The sequence below is a fragment of the Lepidochelys olivacea genome (genome assembly GCF_965140295.1).
Source record: "Lepidochelys olivacea isolate rLepOli2 genome assembly, chromosome: 1".
Lineage (NCBI taxonomy): Eukaryota > Metazoa > Chordata > Testudines > Cheloniidae > Lepidochelys > Lepidochelys olivacea.
The window spans coordinates 311906325-311932538 of record NC_140411.1 but is presented as its reverse complement, the minus strand read 5'-3'; the positions used below and the strand labels follow the sequence as shown (position 1 = coordinate 311932538).

General features: G+C 44.5%; 1 long non-coding RNA gene across 1 annotated transcript in view; it reads left to right on the top strand.

The window, feature by feature from the left end:
* LOC311515033 overlaps positions 1–25025 on the top strand; it is a 30218-nt gene extending 5193 nt beyond the window's left edge. Inside the window, exons 3-4 of the long non-coding RNA XR_014710033.1 lie at positions 14813–14978; positions 24930–25025. This is a non-coding gene — a long non-coding RNA (uncharacterized lncRNA). The remainder of the gene's footprint in view (positions 1–14812; positions 14979–24929) is intronic.
* The last annotated feature ends 1189 nt before the right edge of the window (positions 25026–26214 follow it).

Below are 26214 nucleotides of genomic sequence, written 5' to 3'. Positions count from 1 at the left end.
TGCAGCCCTCAGGCCAAAAAGTTTGCCCGTTCCTGATATAGACATTAAGGGCATGCTTATTGCTGCCCATGGACAGCCTAAGCAGAGAGTGTCAGTGGTGAGACATCATAAGGCACTCAGGGTTACAGGGTAAAAGGTGACGTAACTCTTTACCAGTCTGAGTTGCCCCCCAGAACTTTGCAGCAGGTCAGGGTTTTTAAACGCTCTCTAGCTCTCACAATTATGAGTGAAGTGTCAGAGTTTGCACTGACTTGCACTGACTTTTTGCTAGAAGCTGGGAATGAGTGACAGGGGATGGATCACTTGATGATTACCTGTTCTGTTCATTCCCTTTGGGGCACCTGGCATTGGCCACTGTCAGAAGACAGGATACTGGGCTAGATGGAACTTTGCTCTGACCCAGTATGGCCGTTCTTAAGTACATCCCCACTGACTTCCCTGGGGATGCTTTGGGTGTATGTGAGGGCAAAATTTAGCCCTTAATGTTTTATTGCCTTCTATTGACTTACATACTGCGCTTGCAGCTAAATATTGAGATATAGATACTTAAAGGGAGAAAATGCTTTTTTTAAAATAGAGAGAGGGACATTATTGTACCAGCTTTGTCTGGGAACAGAAAGCTTCCACCTGTTGCAATATTAGTCTGGGCCTGATTCTGCTGTAGGTGCATGTGCAGATCTCCCACTGAAGTCAAAGGAAACTTTGAGTGGGGGTTGATAGCAGGACTAAGCATAGTTTGGATAAGAACTACAGAATGACTATTCAGATTTCCCATTGCAGGACACTTAAACTTCTTCCTAGATTAAGAGATCACATAAATCACAGTGTGTGGATTACAAGAGAGACTAATGCATGTGCATGTGCCATGAGAAGTCTCCCTGCTGCTTGTTGTAAAGCCACTGATTAATTCCCGGGAGCTAATTACTCTTATCACAATATCAGACAAGTTAAGGACACCCGTTAGTCACATTGCTGTCTTTATCTGAGATAGACAAAGGCTTCACTTCAAGGATTAGGCATGACTGTGCATGTTGTTCATTAAGCAAAATTTGTATCTTATCTAATAAGCAATGCACATACCACAACACTAGGACTGAATTCCACTGCTATGCTACTTGATTGTCATTTGGAAAACTTCTTATTGCAACCACCAACACTGTGAAGAGAAAGCATATGACCATCAAAATTACTGGCAAAAATGTAAGCCAAAAATGATGATATAGTATATTGGGTCCAAATCAGAGGACCTTGCTACAGATCTTCATCTGAGTTCTAATTGTATGGTTATAAATTACATATAGGTATGCAAGGGCGTTAAGAACATAGAGGAGGAATGAAGTCCGCATGTTAGAGTTCTAAGCAAAAATATTCTATTATTATTACTTATTTGTTAAGCAGCAACAATGCTTAACAAATTTGTTGCTGCACAAGACATGAGAAGATCCAGTCTCCACCCTGCGGTGCTTTCAGTTTAACCAACCATCTTAAATACATTTAATGTTATGAAACAAAAATATACTTATGTAGGAACTCCGTATCTTGATATATTGTTGAGTGAGATGGCAATTGTGACATGATACCTTCCATTAATACAGGGCCTTTCATCCATAAAGATTCCAAAAAACTTTGCAAACCATAGATGGTGAAATCACTTCAGCTGTCACTGGAGTGCAGCTAGTTCTTGGGCAGAACATAACATATTGTTTATCAGCATGCAGTAACACTAGGCAGTAGTTTACGACATAGGGTGAATACAGAATGCTGCTGAGACCATATTGGGAATACAGGCAGGAAGAATTTGGCCAAGATACTAGGGCTAACACTTTCGAAAATGCCATAGTTTTTCTGTGAGAAGAATTTTGGTTATGTCTGCAGCTCAGTGGTTCAGCAATGACTCAGGGAGAAGTGCCAGTCCCCAGCACACCTTCCTACAGCAGCTACTTGTTTTTTAGAGATGTGCCATGAAATCACTAACCAAACCCAACTCTGCTTAACTTGTAAATTCACAGCTGCAGCTGGTATGGCGGGAGACCATGAAGTCAGGGCCTAACTTTAGTCTTTTAGGCTGACCACATAAGGAAGCTCTTGTAACCACTGCTTATTTGTCAACAATTTAGCAGTGTAACTGAAGGGAGGAGTGGCTGGATATAGCCCTAGTTTTTTGTGTTATGGAAATTGCTGTGCCTCTTATTTGTATGCATTGTAGAGGAATTCTGATACTGAAAAGTGAGCACAATTCCAACTTCCTTTTACCCAGGTAGGTGTGGTTTGAAAATCAGAAACAGGAAAACTGTGCAATATGCAGGGAAGAATGGCTGTGTTTGATCTTCATTTTACATGCAAAATGCTAAGAAAGTGTGTTTTAAAAAACAACAGCTTCCAGTGAAAAAAAGGAAATGCAGTAATCATTTATTTCTTCCCCTTTTCCGTTCCCTTTCTATAGGAGCATAGAAGCTGTCTGCTTTTCAGCCCAAATAAATCAGGAAAATGTAGCTATTTTCAAACACCGGGAATGGTTCTGGCCTTGAAAACTTAAATCTGTATGGCTGAGTTTGGTGTTAAATGGAGCATAAGAATAAAGTCAAGCTTTTTAAACAGCTCGTTTTTGTTCTTCATAAAGCATCTACTTTCACAGGAAAGTGATCAAGGTAGTGTTTGTTCTTGGGAAACAGTTATCTTTGTCTCACCATGAGGAATCAGTGATGTCCCACCTTGCATTTATCTTGCTGCTCACGTTCCTGGGGAACAAGGTGCACACCCGTGCAGTTGCAGATCCAGCAGTTGCGGCACGGTAGCCATTTGCTCAAATGTTGTGACTCCTAAGTAAACACTTACAATGACACTCTCCTCTTTAGAGGGGGTGGGGCCCACCCTGTTTCACACTAGACAAGAGAGCTGGTCCTGTGGCTGGGTGTGGAGCATACTCATGCTTCACTTTGACCCCTTCTGCACATGAAGGCCACAACCACGTCCTAAGGCTCAGATTCTGCCCCTCTTCTTTAGTGATTCCAATGTGACAACTACTCGGCATGTGTTGGGTGTGGCAGAATCAGGCTCCAAATGACTGCAATGGCCAAAACTCCAACTTCTTTGTATACAATAAGGCTGCACCTTCAAGCTTGTCCTTCCTGTTTGTTTACAAGCTAACCACATTGCTCAGAGCAGTTGGAAAATGGAGAGCAGATCTGAGAGCAGCCTAAGTACCATTTCCAGTCCCTTTGCACAGGGAAAAGCAGCTTATTTGTTTGGGAAATAGAGGTCATAATGCTTAACTTGTGATATTTCAGTCATTTCTATGGCAACAGACTCTGATAACAAACAGGACTTCACTGCACGATCAAATAATAGCTTGCAAAATGGAAAATACAATTCAAAAAGTTACCAGGGACACTATGAAGTTCCTCTTTAAAATGTGCTTATTGCTGTAGCTCTTAACATTCGGATTTTGTCTCTGTTAATTAACTATGTTAATGTCTTCAGTGAAGTAATTACAGGTTTCAGAGTAGCAGCCGTGTTAGTCTGTATTCGCAAAAAGAAAAGGAGGACTTGTGGCACCTTAGAGACTAACCAATTTATTAGAGCATAAGCTTTCGTGAGCTACAGCTCACTTCCTCAGATGCATATCGTGGAAACTGCAGCAGGCTTTATATATACACAGAGAATATGAAACAATACCTATTCCCACCCCACTGTCCTGCTGGTAATAGCTTATCTAAAGTGATTTCCAGCACAAATCCAGGTTTTCTCACCCTCCACCCCCCCACACAAATTCACTCTCCTGCTGGTGATAGCCCATCCAAAGTGACAACTCTTTACACAATGTGCATGACAATCAAGCTGGGCTATTTCCTGCATAAATCCAGGTTCTCACATCCCCCCCACCCCCATACACACACAAACTCACTCTCCTGCTGGTAATAGCTCATCCAAACTGACCACTCTTCAAGTTAAAATCCAAGTTAAACCAGAACATCTGGGGGGGGGGGGGTAGGAAAAAACAAGAGGAAACAGGCTACCTTGCATAATGACTTAGCCACTCCAAGTCTCTATTTAAGCCTAAATTAATAGTATCCAATTTGCAAATGAATTCCAATTCAGCAGTTTCTCGCTGGAGTCTGGATTTGAAGTTTTTTTGTTTTAAGATAGCGACCTTCATGTCTGTGATCGCGTGACCAGAGAGATTGAAGTGTTCTCCGACTGGTTTATGAATGTTACAATTCTTGACATCTGATTTGTGTCCATTTATTCTTTTACGTAGAGACTGTCCAGTTTGACCAATGTACATGGCAGAGGGGCATTGCTGGCACATGATGGCATATATCACATTGGTGGATGTGCAGGTGAACGAGCCTCTGATAGTGTGGCTGATGTTATTAGGCCCTGTGATGGTGTCCCCTGAATAGATATGTGGGCACAGTTGGCAACGGGCTTTGTTGCAAGGATAAGTTCCTGGGTTAGTGGTTCTGTTGTGTGGTATGTGGTTGTTGGTGAGTATTTGCTTCAGGTTGCGGGGCTGTCTGTAGGCAAGGACTGGCCTGTCTCCCAAGATTTGTGAGAGTGTTGGGTCATCCTTTAGGATAGGTTGTAGATCCTTAATAATGCGTTGGAGGGGTTTTAGTTGGGGGCTGAAGGTGACGGCTAGTGGCGTTCTGTTATTTTCTTTGTTAGGCCTGTCCTGTAGTAGGTAACTTCTGGGAACTCTTCTGGCTCTATCAATCTGTTTCTTTACTTCTGCAGGTGGGTATTGTAGTTGTAAGAAAGCTTGACAGAGATCTTGTAGGTGTTTGTCTCTGTCTGAGGGGTTGGAGCAAATGCGGTTGTATCGTAGAGCTTGGCTGTAGACGATGGATCGTGTGGTGTGGTCAGGGTGAAAGCTGGAGGCATGCAGGTAGGAATAGCGGTCAGTAGGTTTCCGGTATAGGGTGGTGTTTATGTGACCATTGTTTATTAGCACTGTAGTGTCCAGGAAGTGGATCTCTTGTGTGGACTGGACCAGGCTGAGGTTGGTGGTGGGATGGAAATTGTTGAAATCATGGTGGAATTCCTCAAGGGCTTCTTTTCCATGGGTCCAGATGATGAAGATGTCATCAATATAGCGCAAGTAGAGTAGGGGCTTTAGGGGACGAGAGCTGAGGAAGCGTTGTTCTAAATCAGCCATAAAAATGTTGGCATACTGTGGGGCCATGCGGGTACCCATAGCAGTGCCGCTGATCTGAAGGTATACATTGTCCCCAAATGTGAAGTAGTTATGGGTAAGGACAAAGTCACAAAGTTCAGCCACCAGGTTAGCCGTGACATTATCGGGGATAGTGTTCCTGACGGCTTGTAGTCCATCTTTGTGTGGAATGTTGGTGTAGAGGGCTTCTACATCCATAGTGGCCAGGATGGTGTTATCAGGAAGATCACCGATGGATTGTAGTTTCCTCAGGAAGTCAGTGGTGTCTCGAAGGTAGCTGGGAGTGCTGGTAGCGTAGGGCCTGAGGAGGGAGTCTACATAGCCAGACAATCCTGCTGTCAGGGTGCCAATGCCTGAGATGATGGGGCGCCCAGGATTTCCAGGTTTATGGATCTTGGGTAGTAGATAGAATATCCCAGGTCGGGGTTCCAGGGTGAGTGATTACAAACAAATCAGCACAGATTTCTTGCAGTTCCCAATGCAAACGAGCTGCACACATATTATATGATTACAGAGACTGTCCAGGCACTGCTTCCCGCCCTCTCATCCCCCAGCATAACATCATCCAAAGAGGAGCCAAAATGTTTGATACCTCAAACACAAGGACTGTACAGAGACCAGTATACAAAGTGGGTATTTTGAATCACATCATTCCTTTAGGTGATACTGCAAAAGCAAAACTTCTGCGAAAGAGATCATAGAACAGACAAGACTTTTTCTGGCCAGCATTACTGCATTGTTTGCAAAAGATCTGCCTCTTGGAGGCTGAGTATCCTAGAGGCTGTAGCCTAGCATGGCTACAGGCAAGGTTGCTATTTGTGAGGCACAATATGTAAAATAAAGTCAATGTTTCAAACTTCTAACTCCCCATACGCACCATGTCCCCTCCTAAGGTGAGCATCTCTGTTGCTACCATCATAAGTGGCATCATGGCACCCACATCATGCTGTGCCTAGGGAAACTGAAATCTCAACATTTTGCTCTGTTCAGAAAGAAAATTATTCCAATGTTTGTGTGCGTGAAATTGGTATTTGTGGGGTTGGTTTTTTTGTTTTGTTTTTGCCCAGCTGTGTTAACAATTAATGCTACATGTAACAACTCGCTGGAGCTACAGTCAGTGCATATTCCAGCAGTCAGCGTCCATGACAACAAAAGGAAAAGAGATAGGAATTCCACCTGGGTGATCTCCCTTCAATATTTGAAAAGGTCTCTAGTCCAAAGAGGATTTTCATGTGTTAGGTGTCTTTGAGCACGCAGAATTAGCTGCGGGCAGGTGAACGTGGTAAACGGATGCATTGTGACATCGTGCATATAGGGGGAAAGCAGTACTTCTTGCAGCCATGGGCCTGGTCCAAAACGAATTCATGTCAATGGGAATCTTTCCATTGACTTCCATGGGTTCTGGATCAGGTCTATATAAGAAAAGTAGCATAGCACATTGCAGGACAGACTGAGCTGTGGGTTGCAAAATACACAGCCCATTAACAATCCTCTGAATGCTGCTCTGGTTAAAGGTACACTTCACACATTCTCTCTGAACTAGGTCTTATGTTTGGTTTTACTCTTTCCAAAATGGCCAGGGGGCAGGGCGAGACGCTAATTTACACCTCAGAGTTTTGTTATGCTCTGTGTGTGCCTTTTTCTGTTTCACTAGCTCACTCAGGTATGCAGAGAAAAGGGAAACTTGGACCAGATGTCTAAATCCCTCCAGTCCTTCAAGTCCTGTAAAAGAAAGCTGGATGGAGCTAAAGTGAGGCTGCTTCCCTGGAAACAAATGGTTCTTCTGATTCATTTTCTTTTCTCACCATCTCTCTAATTAGCCAGAAATTTTCTCCAACACTATCGGCAACAAAATATGCTAAAGGAAGGAAAATTGATTTCCATTTTAAAGTGCAAACAGCTTGCAAATGGCAGAACAGTGAGTGAATTTTCAGTGCAGCCAACTGGGCAAGCAGCTCAGTGAAAGGAAGCTGATCTTTTTAAAGTTTAACTAAGTGCATTGCTAGAAAAGGAGGACTTGTGGCACATTAGAGACTAACCAATTTATTTGAGCATAAGCTTTCATGAGCTACAGCTCACTTCATCGGATGCACGATGTAGCTCACGAAAGCTTATGCTCAAATAAATTGGTTAGTCTCTAAGGTGCCACAAGTCCTCCTTTTCTTTTTGCAAATACAGACTAACACGGCTGTTACTCTGAAATATTGCTAGAAGTGCATCACATAGGCTTATCAATTATTACTACTTGGAAAGTATTTTTCCTATCCTCTGCTGCCATAACCCTCACCCCAGTGGATAGTGAATGGCTAACCAGATCTATTAATCTTTTTTCATTTTATATTTTGTCTCTTACTTTCAGTATGTCTCTGTCCATTTCTAAGCCTGCTAGTGAAAATGAATGAAATTACCCTTCTGTGTGTCTGTTCTCATTAGGCAAGTCTGGAGCACATTAATAGAAGCTCTTTCGTTCTCTCCCTCATTCAATGGCTGCAGCACATTGAAAGGGCTGATAATGAGACATTTCAGCTCCCTCATTTGTGCTAGTGTACATTCTCCCACTAATCCCTCAGATAGCTCTGCATTCCCCTTCCTTGGGCTTCAATCCTAATCCTGGTCCAGAGTGGCTGTGGAAATATGGAAATGAACTTGCTGCTGTTCATCACTATAATTGTGCCTAAGTATGCAATCTCATTCTCTGTTTTGAGTAGCCACAATTTATACAGTAGGTGACACAATGGAAGTATGGGAGAGGCTTTAATCTCATTTTCAGTGCTGGGGTATTGTAGAAATCGGTACAATAATTGTAATAAGTTTTCTCCACACTGGTTGGCCCAGTGTGGAGATAGGTGTCACTGTCTCATATTCATATCTCCGTGTTTTATGTGTTTTTCCTTTACATTATTATTGTTGCTGTTTTAATTTACTGTATGCATGAATCCGTGTTGACCAAGAACAAAAAATGCACCTAGGCTTTTTCACCTCTGTTAAGGAAAAGTTAGCACATGTGACTCCATTTTGGTTTGGGGCCCACCATTGTCTAAAAGCAAGCACATCATGCACCAGGAGGAGTGTTCCTTAGATACTGCATTCCTGTGAAAATCCTCCTCCTTGTCTCCAGCTTGCCTTGACTCCTGGTATCTGTTCTTTGTCTGTCTCTAACTCCCTATCTCCTGGCCTTTGACGTGAGGCCTCCCATCCTGATAATAAAAGTTACTGATGCATGGCTTTAGGACCATGCTGTGTAATTAACATACTAGTTTAGCATGAGGAATGCACCAAGCAGGGATAGGTGATAGATAAGAAAAGGGTTTGTTTATTGGCTAAGGTTTCAGATGCACAAGGGCAACATGCTTTGCTAAAAGGTATATAACCTTTGTATAATCTGTATTCGGGATCCCCTCCTGGCTAGTAGGGGGTCACCATGCTCGAGCATAATAAACTTAGTGTTTTTTGGGAACTCTGCAGTTGTGGACTTTATGTGCCTCAGCCTAGATTTGAACTGTGCGTGACCTACCAGGTATAATTCGCGGCAGTTGTGTGCGTGTCCTACCAGGTATATTCGCAGCAGGACAAGGAGGAGGATTTTCACAGGAATGCAGTATCTAAGGAACACTCCTCCTGGTGCATGATGTGCTTGCTTTTAGACAATGGTGGGCCCCAAACCAAAATGGAGTCACATGTGCTAACTTTTCCTTAACAGTCCTCCCTTTTTTTTTTTTGTACGTCAGTAAGCTATATCGGGGCTGAGTAACCGCGATGCAGGGTTAGCAGTTGCCGATAGCACATACCACAACATTGTAGGCATACAAAAAATAACACAAAAGCAATAACAGCCAAAAGGATGAAATACAAAATACACCGTCCCCAAGCCCCCACATCTGGTAGCCATGAGGTGAGCCAGTTCCAGACCTCCTGGAACCCAGTGCTGGTATTGTTGAGGCTGGCATGGTGGAATAGGGCTGCCTGCTGCATGAGGATGTGGATATTAGTTTTCACCCTGTGCTGCTGATTTACAAATACACAACAGCTTGAGTTAACTAGAGCACAAACTGGTTTGCAAAGAGATAATTCAGGGCTAGGTGGTTTTGCAATGTAGTTTGGGAAGGCTGAGTTACTTCAATTTGAAAGGCAGATAAGGCATCTGCAGTTGCATTTGCCATTAATTTTAAAGCAGCTGAAATGTTAACTATAGCTTTCTCTAGCTCGCTTACTTCTAACCATGGCAGAAACCATCACGCAAAGGAGTGAAAGCCTCTGGGCCGTTGAGAAAGGGGGTTTAAAGGAATACTTCCTCGGTCCCTTCATACTAGATTGCGGATCTCTCCCTGGGTCAGGGTCTGGTGTACTGTCACGGCGGGTACTATAGCCCCTAAGGTACATGTACGACACCAGTTTGCTGGGAGAACTTTATAGGCTGGGTGATTGCATAACCAATACCAACCAGACCCCTTGGGGACTGGCCATGGGGTCCTGGAGTAGGTGGAGGGGCCTCCCGCACCAGAGCTGATTTGGGTGGTGTCCTTGCACCCCACAAAATTTCTTACAAAAACTGTGTTTTTTATGCCCTTACGTCGTGACACATAAAGCATAATTACCCTGGGCCACCATATCAATAGACCATATTTGGATTGTAACATTCCAGTTAAATGTAGTGTTTGCCCATAGCTTAGTTTGGAGTGTTCGATTAAGGGGAATAGGTACCCCTACCAACGGGACATCCTGACCCAAATATGTGGGGGTATGAATACAAATTCAACACTGCGTTTGATTTACACCCTGTTTGATAGCGCGGGTTAAATTCAAGAAGCTATTGCCCTCCCATCCTTGTACCAGACTTGGGAATAGGGAGAAGAACCCCCCAGGCAAACCATAGCAATGTTGGCATTCTCCTCTATACCATACAAAAAACAACACCACCAATGTTAGTCCGATAAACAGGAACACAAGAAGTCCTGGTGGGCTGTAAAGGTTCCAATAGCTGGAAAGCTTAGTCCATGGGTTGGTCGTGGTGTTCATTTGTGAAGTGGCTTGTCCAATGGCTTGTCAGGGTTAGGTGGGGTCCCAGCGCCAACTTAACGTAGCTATGATGGATACAGGAACCTTTACTTGCAAAGGAGTGGTGGCAGATGGTGGGAGTAATGTTCATGGCAGTAAGGAGTTTTTGGTATTTATACTTGCCCACAAGCACAGATTCCAGCCCCTGGAATAAACCCACCCCACCACTTCACTCCACATTCCCAAGAATACATTCTGCAACTCCCTTCCTGCCAATGTACAATGCTCCGTCTTTGCCACCAAGGCCAATTTTCAGTGCCTTTTGCAGTCAGGAATCCTTGGATCTTGGTGGTTTCAGCAGAGCAGGCGTTCCTTCTTTTCTCTTGGAACAGTCATGGTTTTGCATTATACAGGGGAGAGGTTACTAGCACGTCACCCTGTAGTGCTTTGGTTTCTTTAGCAAATACTGAATGCAGGTTAGCTCTGTCAGTGGACAAGGGAGAGGTTACTAGCACTTCACCTTCTCCTTTTCTTTGCTGTCCAAAAGGAAGAAAGAAAAAAAAAAACCAGAAGGAGGGACAGGCTGATTAGTAGTCAAAGTGAAGTCATCTTGAGGTGGAGGGGTCTTTTTTGCAGTAAGAAGCATGGGTTCAGGCAGTCAATTCTTGGCACTTTACAGCGGTGTTGGTAGTTAGCAGGACTTAATAAGGGCCTTTCCAGCATGGGGCCAGAGTAATCTTTTGTTGATGGACCTTTATGTAGACCCAGTTACTTGGTTTTAACAAATGGCAGGTTTGCTCAGGATTCTTGAAGCAGGACTCTTTTCATCTGTAAATACAGAGACCTAACACATTTCATTAATGTCTGGCAATGTGTTGCAGATCTCACAGCTGCTTGGGCACATTCAAGCCCCCCTCTTTCTTGGCTGTTAGCCAAATCCTAGCTGTGAGTAGTGTCCTTGGGCAGGCCAGCATCTTGTCTTTGGACCAAGCCTGCCAGCTACAGCGTTGAATTAGCTCGTCCTCTGTTTTATTTCTCTTCCCCTTCTTGGCTTTTATTAACCTGCAAAGGAAACTTTCACTTTCCACTCACACACCTTTGTTTAAAAATGAACACATGTACATTGCTTATTATACAGCACTTTAGTCTTATTGTTTAATGTATGCCACATACACCCTTGTAGGAAAATGACTTTATTACAGAGCTTTGGAGCAACAAGCCAGGACAAGCACACCCACTTTTGAGGAGTCCACTTGGTACAACCTCTGGTGTCCAATAGCTTTCCTCCCTTCCCAGCCCTCTGGCTAGAAATTTGAGGTAGCCAGAAGGATCTCATGTATAATATGGGGAGTGGGTTAATCTTTCATGTCATTGCTTTCAAAGACTGATGGTGTGTGAATTTTAACAACAATTTTTTTCAATTAAAAGATCTGGCCAATGACATTTTTTTTAAACTTTTAAACTTACTTAAACTTTAGTATATCACATTTTTCTGATATTATCCAAACACTTTGTATTCCAAGTTGAATAAAACAAATATCTGCATTTTGATTTAACCCTTTTATTTAGTTTTAAACTAAACTATCCTATGAAAAATTAAACACAGCAATTCTGGCCACAAGACAAACACCACAAGACAGGACACATAGAACTCAGAACAGAATTCCTATTGTACCAGTAAATTTATGATATGTTGAATTGCTTTTTAGCTGGCATCAGTTTTCTTTGATTTTCTGAAAGACAAAAAGAACATAGATCTACCCCTTCTGGGCAGTTAGTCATTGCTTAAAATATTTTCTTTTTATACAAATACCCTTGTTAATTGCAGGCAAAACAGAGGAATTACGCATATTTTCTTGTATTTGTTTCATAGGCAGCCCAGGTTTTAGCGGCTTCTACCTTATTAGTTAGGCAATTTACATTAAAACAAATGCTTTCTGGCTTGCCTTTGGATTCACAGCTTAAAGATTCTTACTTTAAAAAGGGCACAATAAACTTTGACAGCAGGAGTTAAAAGTAAAAGGCAATCAAAAGTCTGGTAAACACACAGTGACCTGAAAAGGAAGACTCCACCTACTGTAGCCTCTTGAAGCCTAACAAGATATTAATTAAGTAGCACTGTATAATTGCATTCCCTTGGAAAAGGGTCCATTTTCCTCAAAATGGCTGCAAAGAAACCAAGAATTGTTTTTTCCCAGTATTTCACAAAGTTTAACTGCTTAATTTTTTTCAGCAACTACAGAGTTAACTTCTCACTTTTCTTTCTTAAATCACTTGCTTATCTCCCAGAATGACACCCAGATAACTTAGATTTTACCATTCCAAGTATTATTCCCGGATTTACGTTTCCCATTCCTGTAATTATTTACTCCTCCTTTTTCACTATGACCTCCAAGTTTTTAACCTGTTTTCCAATCTCTCTATCTGTTGCCTGCCTGCTTGGGCCCGATCCTGTTTTTTTTCTCTGAACTGTCCCTTCCATGAGCACCAGCTTTGTTTCACTACGAGTTTAACAAGGAGGGTGGGCTACTTAACTAGCCCCCCAGCCCTCCTGGTCTCTTCTCTTAAATATTCTCACTCACAAGGGCTACCCGAGTGCTCCCCCGTGAGGCTTGTCACCTGGACAGAACACACGGCCAATTGGCAAGTAAGGAGGTGACGGGCATAAGTCAGAAAGCGGAGGGTAAGCCGGAGGAGGAGCAGAAGCAGGCGTAGCACAGAGCGGGGCTGGAGACCCCTGAGATGAATAAGAAAAGGAGGAGGAAAGAGGACGTCCTTTCGCATGCGCATAAGCCCAGTTGTCCCACACATACCAATAATGCATCTGGGCTGGAGCTTTGTTCTCCAGCCTTTTCCTAAGCACTGTTAATTTTTCCCCAGCAAAGGAACCATCCAGTGGCCATTCGAAAGGTGTTTGAGTTGTTAGTGCTGGCCACTCAACCTTGAACAAGATTACAGCTTTTTTTTTTTAACCTAATGCATGGGTACCAGAAATATTCCCCCAATTCTCGAGAATTTCAGCCAAAGGGGTCCCCTTACTTACACTCTGCCCAGAACCCATATTGGGCTACCAAAAGGACACCAAATGTGCCACCTTATCGCCTAAGCGACAGCTCACACCCCTCCTCCTTGGAGTTTTCAAAGGTGAACTCACCCTATGCCGGCTGGAGCTGTCCGAGAGGAGGAGTGTAGTCTGGATTGTTGGGGCAAGCCTAGAGTCCCTTCGTGGTCGCCAAAACTGTTACAAATTACACCTGGTAGGACATGCACACAAATGCTACGAATTACACCTGGTAGGTCACGCACAGTTCGAATCTAGGCTGAGGCACATAAAGTCCACAACTGCAGAGTTCCCAAAAAACACCAAGTTTATTATGCTCGAGCATGGTGACCCCCTACTAGCCAGGAGGGGACCCCGAATACAGATTATACAAAGGTTATATACCTTTTAGCAAAGCATGTTGCCCTTGTGCATCGGAAACCTTAGCCAATAAACAAACCCTTTTCTTATCTATCACCTATCCCTGCTTGGTGCATTCCTCGTGCTAAACTAGTATGTTAATTACAAAGCATAGTCCTAAAGCCATGCATCAGTAACTTTTATTATCAGGATGGGAGGCCTCACGTCAAAGGCCAGGAGATAGGGAGTTAGAGACAGACAAAGAACAGATACCAGGAGTCAAGGCAGGCTGGAGACAAGGAGGAGGATTTTCACAGGAATGCAGTATCTAAGGAACACTCCTCCTGGTGCATGATGTGCTTGCTTTTAGACAGTGGTGGGCCCCAAACCAAAATGGAGTCACATGTGCTAACTTTTCCTTAACACCTCTCAAAAAGTTAGTTTCTTAGGTTTTCAAAATAACAAGAATTTGAGAACACCAGGGTCATGTGAGACAGGGGAAAGAGTATTATCTGAAAGTTAGAACTGGAGTCAGGAGATCAGGATTACATTCACTACAAATGATCTACTGTGTGATCTTGGGAAAGTCACTTAGGATCAAATTTTCAAGAGGCCTCTAATTTTGGGTACAGTTTTCAACACCTAGAGCAGGCCTTCACAACTCATAAAGCGACGAGGGCCATATTACTCCAAAGAAAAGAGCTGAGGTCCGAAACCCCCCAGCCCCGCTGAAGCCCCCCCATCCCAGCGCCGCCTGGCCCCACCGAAACAACCCCCTGCCCCCGCGCCACCTGCCCTGTGGAAACAAACCCTCCTTCCTCAGCACCGCCCTGCCGAAACAGCTGTGGGCCGAAAAGGAAGGTCGGGGGAGGGGTAATACTTTAAGAATTTTTCAATTAAAGCAAACAGTTTTTTTAATTTTAATTTTTTTAATGAATCATGGAAAAATGAAAAACACCTGTTCCGTTGAAAGAAAACATTTGTACTTTTCATAATTACCTTGCAAACTTAATGAGAGATGGTACATCTCTCTTCGGCAACAAGCTTGTCGTATTTGGGGGTCATATTTGAAGTGGATATTTTCATAATGTCTTCCAAATGGTCGTCAGTCAGAGAAGAACTTTGCTTGTTTTTATTCATGTTCATGATGGAAAATGCTTGTTCACATATGTAAATGCTTCCAAAAATGCTGAACGTTTGCAGTGCAACTTGATAAGATTCTTGTATTTTTCATTGTCCAGACTTTTGTAGAAGTCTTGCAGGCTGCTTTCTCTGTGCTTATTTCGGTAAGCTGCCGAACATTGAAGTTCAATAACCTCCAACTGCAAATCTAGTGGCACTTCCTCTGGATCCACAGAAAAGGGATATTCAGTCAGCTTCAACTGGATGTCGTCTTCTTTAGACAAAGTAAGTCTTCTGTCAAATTCTTCAATCAAAAGATTAATGTGCTTTGCGTATTTTTTTTCTTCTAACGGCGTGTTTGTGCTGAGGGATATGCTATGCACAAGTGGTAAAGTGACACATTTTGCCTTTTGACAGCTGACTTCTGAAAAGTTTCAGTTTCATTTTGAAAGCTTTCACTGCTGCACACATTTGAAATATAAGTTGATTTTTTTTCCCTGAAGTTGAATGTTGAGATAATTCAGGTGTGCTGTAATATCACAAAAGAAAAAGAGATCTTGATTCCAGGGACTCATTTTCAAGCTCTGGGAGTTTTATTGGCCTATTTTCTAGGAATTTTGCTACCTCGTCTTTCAAAGCAATGAAACACTGGAGCACTCTTCCTCGACTCAACCACCTCACTTCCATACAGTAGATAAAGTTGCTGCACTCGGGGTCTACCCCTTCAAGAAAAGCTCAAAATGTCCTATGTTTTAATCCTCTAGAACGGATGTAGTTTACAATGGAAACTACCACTGACATTACATGCTCAAATTTTAAGACTTTGCTACACAAAGCCTGCTGATATATAATGCAGTGATGTTTGGTGATTTATCTCCCAAAAATTCTTCAAGAAGAGTAACTGCTCCAACATTTTTTCTGCACATATCTGAAGCACCATCCGTACAAATGACCACCAAGTTTGTGAAATCTAATCTCTATTTATCATTCATACACTTTATCACTTTACTGGAGATTTCTTTTCCAGTTGTGCAACCTGTCATAGAGCACATGTTCTTCAGTAATTTCAAAGTTTTTATCAATACCTCTAATAAAAATAAGAATTTGAGCAGTGTCTTTTAAATCGCTGCTTTCATCCATAGCTAGGGAGTAAAAGCAGAATTCACTGACTCTCTGCTTTAACTGGTCACTTAGATTGGTGGAAAAGTCAGCTATTCTTCTCTGTACAGTCATGCGTGATAGACTGACATTCTCAAATATTCCCCTCTTCTCTGGACATAACTCAGATACAGCCATCGATACTTTTTTAAAAACTCGCCTTCTGTGAAGCATTTCTCAGCAGCAGCAATTTCCTTAGAAATTTGAAAGCTTACTTTAGTAATCGTATCGTTCTCAGTGCTCACTTTCTAGAAAATTTGCTGTTCTTCACAAAGGTTTTTCGCTAAATTGGCTGCTTTAATTATTTTTCATTTGGGTTCAATTTGGCGAGATTGGGATGTTTAGTTTCAAAGTTCCGCCAAAGGTTGTATTCTTTTGGAACAGCTAATGTTTCGCTACACACGAGGCACAGTATTTTGTCTTTGGAAACAGTACATAAGTATTTATTCGTCCATTCAGTGTTAAAAACTCTGTGCTCTGATTCTATTTTTCTCTTTTTCTTTTCTCTCATGGTATCCATTATGAAGCTCTAGATTGTATTGAATAAATTCACACACAAGGGAAACACTCTCAGTCACACACAAAGAGAAGAGAGATCTTAACGGCACATGGCACACTAACAAGGCACTGATGGTGTGTGTAAGCCTGTAGAGGGGGAAAGAAACGGCGTGCATAGGGTGACCAGATCACAGCAGTAAAATAGGACCCCCTCCATCCTCGCTCAGCCCCACCATCACACCCCTCTTCACCCCCTAGCCCCTGCTGGCTTGCTGCGTCCCTCCTAGTCAATCCCCCACCCACCACTCGCCTCCTTTCATCTCCTCCCTCCCCTGCCAGAAACCTGCATGCCCGCCCCTAGATCCCCTGCTGGCTCACTGCTTGACCTTTTCGCCCACCCGCCACTTGCCCACCCGCTTGCCCCCAGCTCGCTGCTCGCCCCCTCGCCTTCCCCAAGTATAAAGCCTCATTCAAAGACCCAAGGGTCACTTTATTCCTGCACACAGCAATCAATCCAATGCACTTGTAGATAAATCTCTGCATTATGCATTTTTGTATAACTTTTATATGACTTTGTATTGAACCTTGGTACTATGTTATAGCAGGCCCCTAAGGTAGTATAATTAAGGTAAAAGAAAAATGTATTTTTTCTAGAAGTAGAATAAGATCTCCCCTTCCCCCCTCCCCACTTTATAATCAATTGCCCTGTTGAATGAATGAGGTGTGAATGAGGAAGGCGTGGAAGGCAGGCACCTCCAGACAGCTGCAACCCTTGGAGAGCAAAAGTGGATGGGAATCTGGGAGGCAGTGACCATGAGTTGGTTGAGTTCAGGATCCTGACACAGGGAAGAAAGGTAAGCAGCAGAATACGGACCCTGGACTTCAGGAAAGCAGACTTCGACTCCCTCAGGGAACTGATGGGTAGGATCCCCTGGGGGAATAACATGAAGGGGAAAGGAGTCCAGGAGAGCTGGCTGTATTTCAAGGAATCCCTATTGAGGTTACAGAGACAAACCATCCCGATGTGTAGAAAGAATAGTAAATATGTCAGGCGACCAGCTTCGCTTAACGGTGAAATCCTTGCGGATCTTAAACATAAAAAAGAAGCTTACAAGAAGTGGAAGATTGGACAAATGACCAGGGAAGAGTATAAAAATACTGCTCGGGCATGTAGGAATGAAATCAGGAGGGCCAAATCACACCTGGAGCTGCAGCTAGCAAGAGATGTTAAGAGAAATAAGAAGGGTTTCTTCAGGTATGTTGGCAACAAGAAGAAAGCCAAGGAAAGTGTGGGCCCCTTACTAAATGAGGGAGGCAATATCCTAGTGACAGAGGATGTGGAAAAAGCTAATGTACTCAATACTTTTTTTGCCTCTGTCTTCACGAACAAGGTCAGCTCCCAGACTGCTGCGCTGGGCATCACAGCATGGGGAGTAGGTGGCCAGCCCTCTGTGGAGAAAGAGGTGGTTAGGGACTATTTAGAAAAGCTGGACGTGCACAAGTCCATGGGGCTGGACGCATTGCATCCGAGAGTGCTGAAGGAATTGGCGGCTGTGATTGCAGAGCCCTTGGCCATTATCTTTGAAAACTTGTGGCGAACCGGGGAAGTCCCGGATGACTGGAAAAAGGCTATTGTAGTGCCAATCTTTAAAAAAGGGAAGAAAGAGGATACTGGGAACTACAGGCCAGTCAGCCTCACCTCAGTCCCTGGAAAAATCATGGAGCAGGTCCTCAAAGAATCAATCCTGGAGCACTTACACGAGAGAAAAGTGATCAGGAACAGTCAGCATGGATTCACCAAGGGAAGGTCATGCCTGACTAATCTAATCGCCTTCTATGATGAGATTACTGGTTCTGTGGATGAAGGGAAAGCAGTGGATGTATTGTTTCTTGACTTTAGCAAAGCTTTTGACACTGTCTCCCATAGTATTCTTGTCAGCAAGTTAAAGAAGTATGGGCTGGATGAATGCACTATAAGGTGGGTAGAAAGTTGGCTAGATTGTCGGGCTCAACGGGTAGTGATCAATGGCTCCATGTCTAGTTGGCAGCCGGTATCAAGTGGAGTGCCCTAAGGGTCGGTCCTGGGGCCGGTTTTGTTCAATATCTTCATTAATGATCTGGAGGATGGTGTGGATTGCACTCTCAGCAAATTTGTGGATGATACTAAACTAGGAGCAGTGGTAGATATGCTGGAGGGCAGGGATAGGATACAGAGGGACCTAGACAAATTGGAGGATTGGGCCAAAAGAAATCTGATGAGGTTCAACAAGGATAAGTGCAGGGTCCTGCACTTAGGATGGAAGAACCCAATGCACCGTTACAGACTAGGGACCGAATGGCTTGGCAGCAGTTCTGCGGAAAAGGACCTAGGGGTGACAGTGGACGAGAAGCTGGATATGAGTCAACAGTGTGCCCTTGTTGCCAAGAAGGCCAATGGCATTTTGGGATGTATAAGTAGGGGCATAGCCAGCAGATCGAGGAACGTGATCGTCCCCCTGTATTCGACATTGGTGAGGCCTCATCTGGAGTACTGTGTCCAGTTTTGGACCCCGCACTGCAAGAAGGATGTGGATAAATTGGAGAGAGTCCAGTGAAGGGCAACAAAAATGATTAGGGGTCTGGAACACATGAGTTATGAGGAGAGGCTGAGGGAACTGGGATTGTTTAGTCTGCAGAAGAGAAGAATGAGGGGGGATTTGATAGCTGCTTTCAACTACCTGAGAGATGGTTCCAAGAGGATGGTTCTAGACTATTCTCAGTGGTAGAAGAGGACAGGACAAGGAGTCTCAAGTTGCAGTGGGGGAGGTTTAGGTTGTATATTAGGAAAAACTTTTTCACTAGGAGGGTGGTGAAACACTGGAATGCGTTACCTAGGGAGGTAGTAGAATCTCCTTCCTTAGAAGTTTTTAAGGTCAGGCTTGACAAAGCCCTGGCTGGGATGATTTAATTGGGGATTGGCCCTGATTTGAGCAGGGGGTTGGACTATATGACCTCCTGAGGTCCCTTCCAACCGTGATATTCTATGATTCTATGAGAGGTGATGGGAGCCAAGGACAATCAAACTTGTCAAGGACAACCTAGCACAATCAAACTTGTCAAGTGGGCTGACTAGAGAAGAGCAGACATACTGACAGCCTCGGGGGTTAGAAGCAAGCACTTTCCTTTGGCAACACCCTCTTTGCAGCATTGGGACAACCCCCAGCCCACACCAACACACACAGTCCCAGATTTTGAATCTGGGAGATTTGCATAAGAGGGAAGCTGCTATAAAAGTGAAGTGTCTTGCAAAGAACCCTAGGTTTCATCTTGTCAACATCGGAGCATCGATCTGGATCGGCAGAAGCCCGGCTCCACCCCTCCCCCATCTAACTCACCTGGCCAATGAAGTTAAGGGGAGCAACTCGTTGGTAACAACAGCAAGACGGAGTGTGTTTGTGTGTGTGTATGTGAGTGCATGAGTGTGATATTTATATCATATGCACATGATAGTGTTCATTATTACATGTAGTACTAATAAATGTGGCGTTTTGCCTTATTCCCCCTGAAAAGATCCTGTACAGTACTTTAAGTACAACACAGTAACAAAAATTAAAATACTGAAAATGGATGCCCCCTCCAGCCACCAACTCGCCGCTTGCCGCCTCAGCCCCCCACCTACCCCCCAGCCACTGGCCTCTTCACCACCCCACCCGCCGGCTGGGTGTGGAGTGCTTACCTGGGGAAGCTCCTGTTTGGTGCTCAGGATTGGGGTGGGGATGTGGGGAGGTGCAGGGGTCAGGGCAGGGGGCTGGGGGTGTGTGAGGGGGTGCAGAGGACTGGGGGGTGTGAGGGGGGTTCAGAAGTCAGGGCAGGGGGCTGGGGAGGTGTGAGGGGGTTCAGGGGTCAGGTCAGGGTAGGGGGCTTGGGGTGTGTGAGGGGGGCGCAGGGGGCTGGGGTCGTGGGGTGCTCACGGCAGGGGCTGGAGGGGGTATGCCCCGATTCCAGCCCCTCCCCCAAGGCCACGCTCTCTCCTCCTCCTCCTCCCCCTCCCCAGAGCAGCAAGCATGCTGAGGGTCCGCTCTTCCCCCTCCCTCCTGCCGGCAAGCAGCGGCAGGGAGAGGGGGAGGGGAGGGAATGTAGCATGCTGGGTAAGAGGCGGGGGAGGAGCTTGGCTGCCAGCAGAGCCCGGCCGCAGCAGGAGCCCCAGCTGCCGGCAGCATCAAGCTTCTGCCCCCACAGGAGAGAGGAGGGGGACAGAGAAGAGCGGACCAGGCTGGGGCCCCTTTGTACCCGTGGGCCTGGCACCAGTGGCACCATGGTAAATCCGATATTGCCGCCACTGCCCGCCCTGCTCGGCTCGCCAGCCCCCCACCTCCACCTCGCCTCCCGCCGCTGGCTTGCCTCCTCAGTCCCCCTCCCCCGCCGCCAGCTCACCTGCCCCCTGCCACTGGCCTCTTCACCACCAGCCATTGGCTTGCCCCACCCTGCCGCTTGCCTACACCCCCCGCGGGCCGCACAGTGAGCCCACGGGGGCCGCATGTTGGGCTTAGAGCTTGATTCTAGGAAGTGCTGTGTACCCGCCAACCCCGTGGAAGTCTAGAAGAAGTGCAGACGCTCAGCTCCTTTGACAAGCAGGCTGCTTGGGCTTGACTTTTCTTGACTTAGGCACTCCAGTTTCACTCGGCTTCAGTAGGAGTTGTGGATGCAGAGTCCCTCTGAAAATCAAGTCCTAGATAGTCCTCACACGGGGCAGCAGTTGCTTTAGCACGGTTGTTTGAGCATTGGCCTGCTAAATCCAGGGTTGTGGAGTTCAATCCTTGACGGGGCCATTTAGTGATCTGGGGCAAAAATTGGGGATTGGTCCTGCTTTGAGCAGGGGGTTGGACTAGATGACCTCCTGAGGTCCCTTCCAACCCTGCTATTCTATTATATCTAGTGTTGGTAGTGTGGCCAACTTTTGAATGTGTGAAGACCGGACACTGAGCACTGGAATAGAGTGACCAGATGTCCCAATTTTATAGGGACAGTCCTGATTTTTGGGTCTTTTTCTTATATAGGCTCCTATTACCTCCCCATCCCAATTTTTTACATTTGCTGTCTGGTCACCCTATGCTGGAACCTTTCCTGCCTGCTCTGGCTCTTTCCATCGAGGCCCCGCCTCTTGCTTCTCTTCCCACCCCCACTGTCACTTGTTGCTTGCTCCACCTCCCTCCCCCGGCCAATTGAGCAGAGATGAGGGGGTGAGTGGGGCAGGGGAGCAGGAGCCGTGCTTGGGGTAAGAAAGGGAAGCCATCAGCACCCCTACCACTGGATCCATTCCTAAATGCTCCTCCAGGCTCCAGCAGCAGCTGCTGCTCTTCCTGCCCCCCAGTGGCAAAGGCCAGTTACTGCAGGTAACCAGACTTCTCGTGTCCAGTCAGCACTGCTGACTGGACACTGTCAGGGTCCATTTTTTATTGGACTTTCCAGTCAAAAACCAGACACCTGGCAACCCGTATTGGGCACCCAAAAGTTGAGGCACCCACAATTACAAGCCAATTTTGAAAATTTGGACCCTCCTCTCTCTCTTTCTGCCACAGGGTATATCTGTACTTGTAGCTGGGGGTGTGCTTCCCAGTTTGAGGAGACCTCCTTGTGCTAGCTCTCATCAAGCTAGCACCCCAAAAATAGTAGTGCGTCCACAGTAGCATAGACAGTGGTGAGGGGCTAGCTGCTCTGAGTACAAACCTGTCAGGACCCTGTGGATATGTACTCAAGTTTCTAGCCCATGCCACTATTGCTAGTGTCAGTGTTACCAGAGCTACAATGCTATTTTTAGTGTGCTAGCTTGATGAGCGCTAGCATGAGTATGTCTCCTCAAGCTGGGAATCACACCCCGAGCTCGAAGTGTAGACATACTTCTGTGACCACATCAGTATAATGGAAGCAGTGGCACTTAACCATTTCTGGGAAGCACCTGGAGATAGGTGAATAATGCTAAAGAACTGCAAAGTATTTTATGCTGTCATTTGATAACTGAACATCCACTTTTCTGAGCCAGAAGTTCTTTCTGTTTGTGCTATTGGCACAGATGTTGCTTTAGAGTTAAATTGAAAACTGCAGCTGAAGTCTAGGTCAAATGTTGCTTAAACCCTTTTTCTTTTGGATACAAAGGGTTGTCCTAATACCCTTTTCATACTGGTGCCAAACTGGGAGTACTTTAGTTGAAGTTGATGGAATTACATTCTTGTAAAACTGGTTGGAGTGAGAGGAGTGTCACGCCTGAGATGCCCAGTTTTGCTGCACCTCCAGCAATGTGTGGTGGATTGCAGATGCCTAGTACAGGGGAGATACAATTTCAGTTGGAATTTTTAAGCGCTACGTAATTCATGGAAGGGGAAAAAATGGGAAAGTAGTCAACTCAAAAGTAACAGGGTCAAATCTTCTGTGCCTGACTCAAGTGAATGACTTCAGTGGGACTGCAGATGTGAGTATGAGGAGCAGGATTTGATCCTTACGGCTTCAAATGGACAGCACGCTAGGCATGAATTTGCAATGTGGTACACAGCAGCCAAAAGGCCAATGTAACTTTGAGCTATAGACACTGAAGCACCAAATCACAGAACAGGCAGATGTAAGCCCCTCTCTTTACAGTTCAGGTGAAACTGCACCAATAGTTAAGAGGTACCTAAAGATACCAGAACTGCTTTTAGTAGGAGTAGGTAAAATTTTTCTAGAAACAGCTTACAGTACTCTAAATGGCTCATGTAAAAATGAATTTATTTGAAATTGTTCTCTGCATTCACTCACTTTTGCATAATGACAGGCATGCTGTTCCTATCACTTCCATATAATTATGGTGAAAATTTACAAAGCAGAGCATAGGATTTAGATACCCATATATTGTCATACAGTTATAAGTCTGTTAAGCATTTCTCTGCTAGGAAGAGCTCTTGCAACTTGTCCATTGATGCCATGCTAGTAAAAATTAAACAGCTGGAAAATAACAATTTGTTTTCTTTTCCAAAATCCAGGTTATTTAGGAGAAAGCAGTGTCCTTATGGGCGGCGGGTTCATTTGCATGAAAAAATGTTAAGGTATTTGGGAGTGATAAATCTATAGCGTTATTTATTTTTGGCTGCTCTTGAGAAAACCTAAGTGAACCTCGCAAGTTCTTCGTAAGGTTAATTTTTTGTGTGACTTTATTTGCTGAAGGTTCCACATGGCTCCATCTGTGAAGCATCTGGAAAAGGCAGGTGCCCTGCCATTTAAAATGGTTGGCAAAGTACTGGCATTTTAGCATCTTAGCTTGTCACTTCATCACTTTGCATAATGGCAGCAGCATGATGATAGGCACCCAAAGGACAAATTGCCAGATTTCTTTTACAAAGAGGTATTGAAAGTTAGACTCCCAAGTCCATATTCAGGCATCTAAATAAATGGCCTGTTTAATCTCTAGAAAGCGTGTTAATGTGCAATAACAAGCAATGAGCAATTTTTCATCTCAAGAGCAGGTATGAATTTCCTTGCTTTCAACATATTTTCACTTCAGTAAACCAGTTTATTGAAGAATCTGAGGGCAAACTCCTAACAAAAGAGCTTGTTCCCATCAACAATACTGATTTAAGAGCTGTGAATAATGTTACATTTCTTTTAAGACAGACGACTGATAATTACCAATATGTTTTAGGTTCCACATGTGAGATCACTCTTTAAACATCCACAATACATTTATTAAAACAATACAATAAAAATACAGAATAACTACTTGATCTTTTAATACTTCCTTTAAAAACAAGCATGCAGTGCCAATTTCAGATCCAGAGCTAGGGCACCCCAAATTTTAGGGATCCACAGAGATTCTATTTGAAAAATTTGAGTTTGGATTTTAAAAAGCCTGAAAATCCAATTTGTTCACATCCTTTCTGTAGTGGGGGGCCCAAAACTGGACGCAATACTCCAGATGTGGCCTCACCGGTGCTGAACAGAGAGGAATAATCACTTCCCTCGATCTGCTGGCAATGCTCCTACTAATGCAGCCCAGTATGCCACTAGCCTTCTTGGCAACAAGGGCACACTGCTGACTTATATCCAGCTTCTCATCCACTGTAATCCCCAAATCCTTTTCTGCAGAACTGCTGCTTAGCCAGGCAGTCCCCAGCCTGTAACAGAGCATGGGATTCTTCCGTCCTAAGTGAAGGACTCTGTACTTGTCCTTGTTGAACCTCATCAGATTTCTTTTGGCCCAACCTTCCAATTTGTCTAGGTCACTCTGGACCCTATCCCTACCCTCCAGTGCATCTACCTCTCCCCCCCATCTTGTGTCATCCGCGAACTTGCTGAGGGTGCAATTCATGCCATCCTCCAGATCAGTAATGAAGATGTTGAACAAAATCATCCCCAGAACCGACCCATGGGGCACTCCGCTTGATACCGGCTGCTAAGTAGACATTGAGCCGTTGATCACTATTCATTGAACCCAACAATCTAGCCAGCTTTCTGTCCACCATTAATCCAATCCCTACTTTTTTAACTTGCTAGCAAGAATACTGCGGGAAACCATATGAAAAGCTTTGCTAAAGTCAAGACATATCACATCCACCCTTTTCCCCATATCCACAGTGCCAGTTATCTCATCATAGAAGACAATCTGGTTGGTCAGGCATGACTTGCCCTTGGTGAATCCATGTTGACTGTTCCTCATCACCTTCCTCTCCTCCAAGTGGTTCAAAATGGTTTCCTTGAGGACCTGCTCCATGATTTTTCCAGGGACTGAGGTGAGGCTGACCGGTCTGTTTCTTTGCTTCCTCCTCTCAAGAGTTACACTCAGCTCCTTCCCCTGGTTTTCTCTGCCTCCAGCACACACACAGCCTGCCACCAACAGCTTAGCCCCTGATTTTACAACCAGAGAAACTCCTGAGTCCACATGGCTTAGCTCTGACCTGACCCATGGTCTAATGCCTCAAGTGGTAGCCACACAGCCCTCAGCTATTTCTGCCACGGAAGGGGCTTGATTGCCCCTTCTGGTGAATCTGAAATAGAGTGCTTAAGTACACCCAGGAGGTCTGTGATTGTCTTTGGATCCAAGACCCACTACTGGCAGCCATTCACTCTTTTCTGCATAACAATATTAAATGGTGTAGTTTGAAAAACATGAAATCTCAATGTCAAAGAGTAGCAAATGTACCCAGATAGGGACATTCTCTGCTGTTAGTTAATCTGGCTACAAATGCTGGCACAGTAGTTGTTTGTGCTGTCCAAAACCAAGTGTAAGAAGATTAACCAAATTAGTTCCAACAATAAAGGGCACGTTGACCAGATTCATTTTACTATGTTCTGGGAGAACAACGGGGTCTAATGTCAAGATTTTCACAGAGGAAAGCCAATAGTAGTACTTTAAATGTCACCACACCGCAGTAGGATAATACCTATTTGAATTTACTTTCAATAGATTGTCAACACACTTATACCTCTCACATTAGCACAGCACTGCACTGAAGTTAATCCTTCCTTCAGTATCTCTATCACTTTTTACTGAGTGTGTCTGTGACCCATTAACCCGTTAATGTCTACTGGCAAGGGGGTTACAAGAATATCTGAATGCTCATATGTACATTCTGGGTCACCAAAGAATGTCACGGGAGGGAGGTCTTAAATGAAAGCAAGCATCACACTGGTCATTGTGATATCACTGTGAAATGTGCGTACAGATACTATGTAAGAAGTTCCGAATGTATACTGAAAATGGGTCTTAGATTCTCTATCACAGAAGAGGTGGAGAAACAGGTTTCCTGTCAGACAAAAGATGTTTATTCACCTGTCTCACCATCCGCAGGTAAATTAAGCATTGTAAGCCAACATAATGGTGGCACATTTACATAGAAAGTTTGTCAACAAGGAAGAGAAC